The sequence below is a fragment of the Petaurus breviceps genome, unplaced genomic scaffold (assembly GCF_028583685.1).
Source record: "Petaurus breviceps papuanus isolate PSGF00001 unplaced genomic scaffold, PetGlider_PUasm1.0 90747, whole genome shotgun sequence".
Lineage (NCBI taxonomy): Eukaryota > Metazoa > Chordata > Mammalia > Diprotodontia > Petauridae > Petaurus > Petaurus breviceps.
Genome location: NW_027187334.1, coordinates 1,129,215 through 1,134,659, shown reverse-complemented (window position 1 = coordinate 1,134,659; position 5,445 = coordinate 1,129,215). Strand labels below are relative to the sequence as shown.

At 44.6% G+C, this 5,445-nt stretch overlaps 1 long non-coding RNA gene across 1 annotated transcript; it reads left to right on the top strand.

Annotated features, from left to right (window-relative positions):
• The first annotated feature begins 3,101 nt into the window (after nt 1-3,101).
• On the top strand, nt 3,102-5,095 carry LOC138145739 (uncharacterized). Its single transcript, XR_011164300.1, has 2 exons — nt 3,102-3,240; nt 4,408-5,095. It is a non-coding gene; the product is annotated as an uncharacterized lncRNA (long non-coding RNA).
• Nucleotides 5,096-5,445: the final 350 nt, after the last annotated feature.

The following is a 5,445-nucleotide window of genomic DNA, read 5'->3' as shown; positions in this document are numbered from 1 at the left end:
TCCCTGCATCCAAAGCATTTAGCACAATGTCTTCCTTGGAGACAGCAGGTGCTTAATAAAATGTTTACTAATTGCCCCTCAAAAAACACTTGCTAAATTGAATAACGGAAGCTAAGACTGGTGTCATTTGCCTATTTGTATATTGCCTTTTTCTCCTTATCCATGGGGTTTTGTGAAAAAGTGTTTGGGAGGAAGCAGCTGCTGCCACCTTCTTTCAATCCTACTGTCATCAGAAAGCATTTAAGACGTGCATTTAGTGCTGCTTTTTTAAGATTACCCAACTAATTTTCTTTTGAAAACTCTATTTTCTCTACCTCTGCCTCCCAGTCATAAATCTAACAGTTGGGAGTCAGGAAGTGAAACAGGGGCCTGACAACAAGATCTAGCGAAATAATAAGATCCCAGCTATGCCCTAAGGATAAGAGAAGGAGGAAACATCTGTACCAAGCAAGAAAAAGTGACCTGGAGACAGAAGATCTGGCTTCTTATCCCAATTCAGACACTATGTTATGTGAACCCGAGCAAGTCACTTCATAATATGTGTAATATGGGGATACCAACACTTGTCCTGCCTACCTCACAGGTTTCCGTATTTTACTTTCTAAATCTTTAAGTGCTATAGAAATAAATGACTAATTTCAGCACACTTTGCTCAGCTCTACTTACCAAAGAGATTGTCTCATTTAAGACCAAGAGATCAAAGCAATGGGTTAAGCCTTTTAGTTTTAGCAAGCTCAAAGTGAATCAGCAAAGTTTTATTATTTGCCACGGAATACAACTCAGAAGGATTTTAAGCATTAAGAGTCAAATCCCAATTTAAATGACAATGCTTTAATAACATATCTTTTTCACAGCAACACTAGAACCGCACGCCCCCCCCCAGCACAGTCAACAATCACTTTGCTTATTTCAAATTTTACTAACAGATAACACTATCACGATTCTGAAATGCAACAAATTCATGTAAACTTTAACATATCATTGTAAAGGACCACCATATACAAGTACAAATAAGACAGACATCATCTTGAGGACGAGTTGAATCTTTGACAAAACAATTTTTAAACCTTATATTCAATTTTCCAATATTTAGCCACATCTACAAATACACCTAACAATACTTTGGTCTACAAAAACTGCCTTGCAGAGGCGAGAGTAAAAATATGGTGAAATATTCAGATCATTACTTTACAGGGTAAAGCAACATTCAGGAAAGTTCACAAGATTTGGCCATCTAGAGGTTATCACTCATAGTTTTAAGACATGGCTGTCTGATTACGCTAGAAATAGGGATGTTTAACAGTACTGTGAAAAACCTTGTTGAACTACTTAACAGGAAAAGTAACCCTAAATTCAGATGTACTGAAATACAAAAGTATTCAATATCAGGATTTAATTTGTCTGGGTTTCAACTAACAATTGTATTTTAGACGTAATTTTTTAAAAAAGGGAACAGTCTTGAAATACGAATTTGACTGTTTACAGAGAAAGGAGAAGAGGGAAAAACAAAGGAGAGGTAGTAAGGAGGGTGCCCCTTAAGTGATACCAAAACTTACCAGACCTTATTTGTCCCCAAACCAGTCCAGGCCTTTGCTTTGAGGGAAACTGCCCAATGACTTGGGCAGGCAGTTTATATAGAGATAATCCTGAGAATGTAATAACAGGTGTGTTCTGGTGAAGACGCTGACTCCCCATGATATGGACCCCGGAAGAGGGCCTATGAAGTTGTCAAAAGAGTGTAAGGTGAGCCCTCCTGCTGTAAACATAGGGATAGGTCCACAGCAAGAGGCAGTGTGAGAGAGTAGAGACCTGGGTTTGCAGTCAAATGATCCGTGTGAAACTCTGGTTGGGTCACTTACTATGTGTGTGACCTTGGGAAAGGCCCAATCTCTACCTCCATTCTCCTTATCTCTAAAATGGGGGATAATATGAGCTCTGTGGAAGCTCCCAGGGTTATGGGACAGTTCACGGAAGCAAATGGCTTCCTAGCCAGAAGGTTCTCCAGAAAAATCTCAACTGTGCTAACGGACGAACGGCGAAGTCTCCCTCCAGGCTGCCTTTCCCGAAATAAACCCCACCAAAATCGCAGTCGCCGGGTGTGAGGTAACCCCCTTCCCCCAAAGCTCGGCGGGATAGGCTGACTCATGCTCCCAATTGTCTCCCTTTCGCTCCTCCCTCAAAACCAAGCTCCGCTAGGCGACTATCTTCTGCCCAGCCTCTCTCCTCCCAGCTAGCCATCTCCTCCATTGTTTCTGATGGCTCAGCTCTGGGGAAGTGGGGAAAGAGGGATGGATGGGGGACTGGCAGCGACGCCGACTCCAGGCTCAGGGGGCTCCGTAGGAGGAGGAGGTCAACGCCAGGGAGCGGCTCCCCACCCCCACCCCACCTTCCCACCCCCACCCTCCCAGGCCCGCCATTCGAGCTGCAGACGCCTCGCCTCGAGTGCCTCACCCGCTCTGGGGCCCTGGCTCTAGGACCACGCCCTGGCTAGGGTCTCTAGGCCTTGCCAACAAAGCCAAGAGGAGGATAAGGGGACAAGACTCACCCCCGCAGCCGCCATGTCCCGGTGGCTCCCTCCTCTCCAGCCCGGGCTTCCTGTACGGGGAGCCGAGAGGGACATACAGGCTACTCTCTGGGCTAGGCCCCGCCCTCTGGTCCCCTTCCCCCCAGCCTCCCCACTTCCGCCCTGCCCTTCCCCTCCCCCCCCCACTCCCACACCCACCCCCACCCTCACCCCCGCTGGGCGTGGTTAACCATTCAGCTCCAGTCCTGGAGTCAGAGGGAACAGGAAACATGAGATTGGTCGTCGTTTCCCCCCATCCTCCCCGCCCGGTCCTAGGGAAGGCAGCCTAGCGATGGGGGCTCCTTCGTTGGGCTCAAGGAGTGGGTGCCCTTCTTGTTCGCCCGCTCCTGGGAGCCAGCCTTTGAACTTCGGTGCCAGGAGGGCCATCACGATCCCTAGGCAGCTGGTGCCCTTCGGCGGGGATAATGTTAAAGTTGGTCCCTGGCCTGGGCCGGTGGGGCCTCTGGCGGGGCGGGGCAAAGGGGGCGGGGCGGGGCGGACCTAGCTGAGCGGGCTGCCCGCCCACCCAAGTGGGGTGGGAACGCCAGCTGGGCCTTCTTTCCGGGCTCCTAGTGGTTCTTCCCTAGCTCTGCTCCTGAGCGGGTCCTTAACTCCTTAAGGCCCTAACATCTCGATGGAATTTGGCCCACGCGGCAGGCTCCTATACTTTTCTGGAGGTTTGAAGACTCCCCGCCCAGCACAGCACAGGCCTTTGTCTGGTGGCTTAAGAAATGCTAGTGAAGTGGGGTAGGATGGGACTGGAGGCCAGAGTAGGAAAGAGGCAGCACAAAAGGTTCGTTAGTGCGGCTAAGGCTAGGGTAGGTGCTTTCTAGGCGATTGTGCCTGAGGGTAGGCTTGCAGTTCGGCAGAACCGTGGCGTCTATAAACCAAACCTAGGCAATTAATCCATTTTTGTCAAACTTGGGGGAAAGTAAGAGGAAAAGGGATCCATTATTAGAGAGGGCTGTATTTAACGTCTGGAGAGCTGGGTCCAAATTCCACCTCTGATCTTTACTAGCTGCGTTACCAAGACCACTTACCTTGCAGGGATTTAGTTTCCTCGTCCAAAAAACAGTGATAGTAGGAGCTGCACTACCTACCTCACAGAGGTGATATGAGAAAAGCACTATTTAAACCTTAACGTGCTAAACAAAACACAACAAAAAACAAAGGGAGTTATTAGCTGGTGTGCGCTGCGAAGGAACGTAACCTTGACTGGTGACTTGAAATGATTAGTTCCTAGGCAGAGGGGCTCTGGGAGGTACTCGAACCACGTAGCCACACAATTGGACTTACTACATTCATTTGGATTGGTTTCTGATTTTTCGAAAACCGATTGCAATTGAAACTTAGACGTATTAAGCCCCTAAAACAAAAACGCTTCTTGAATTTATGAAGGAGAAAGGTTTCCTTCAAAGGCACGCAAGTTTTATTTTGGTGACACTGTTTTTTTGGAGAAAAAAAGAAAAAAGTGCTGTATTTTTAGTTGTTTTCTTAATGTTACCGCAGCGGCGGCGGCGGCGGCGCAACTAAGGGGCTGGGGGCGGTGTGCCAAGAGCCCAATGAGCAGAACACACAGTGACGATACCAAGGCACGAAATTTTATCACACACGAAAGTTAACACTTTAATCTGTGATAGAAAACAATACAGCCAGTTACAACACAGAACTCATTTGAAGAGCAAAAAGGGAAAATCACCAACATTTAAAGCCTATATAATCTTAGTGAATAACTGTTAATATATGTACAAATACAAAATCAAGAATACTTTTAAAGTTTTATCCAGGGGTTGAAATTTACTTTTTCCTAAAACCAAAGCGATAACATTTTCCTATCTCTGTAGCATCTACACCTTCTAGGACTCTGTTTCTTACTGTCTGGAGTATGGAATTGTGATGGTGTGTTGAGAAGAAGAAATATACCTTGAGATCATAGAGAGATGGAAACTTTATGAAATGTATAAAGACATCATCAAGAAAGTGTATGATTCGAAGAGGATGCAAACTGGTCATGTAGTGAAAGTGGAATAACAGATGGACAGTTCGAGCGCTGCATTTGTACCAATGAAATGTCAGAAGCACTACAGGAAGGCTTCCAATGGATTGGATAGATCCAGAATGAAGGATTTATGAAAGGACTAGAATGCCACAGGAAGAGAAAAGGCATGGATGGGTTACAATTTGTACGGGTGGAAGGAAATGCTCATATTGATGAAATGGATCAAGAGAAGAATTAAAAATGTATACATCCTAGCTACAAAAGTTAAAATTTCTGTTGGTTAAAGAAACCCGAAACTTTATGAAATGTTGTATTAGCCATGTTGAAAAGATAATACAAGCCAAGTCTCTCAGTTAGCAAAATCAGATGATTTGCTGTCTTCTTTTTTCATTCATAGCTGATGAGATAATGAAAGGAGATCGATTTGAAATATCTGTAGTGTGAAAACAGACAAAGTAAGTTTGAAAACTGAGAATTCAAACTCTGTTCTTTTTCCCGCGAAATTTTTGTTAATAAAACTACTTTAAAAGCCACATATTGTGCAGTTAAAATGGACAATGGCTCAAAAGAAAAACAGTCAATGAATCAAAATGATATTACACAAAAATCAGTTCTACTATATATGTATATGTACATCAGGGGTTCTTCACCTGGGCTCTGTGAACTTTTGAAAAAGTATTTTTAAATATTTTGATATTGCATTTCAATATCAATATTTAATATTGCATTTCAATATGATCGGTTTCTTTTGCAATTGTATTTTTAGCTCATTTAATAGCATGATTCTGAGACTGGGTCCATAGGTTTCACCAGATTGATAAAAGGAGTCCACGATACATAAAAGGCTAAGAACCCCTGATGTATATGTATTTATGCATATACA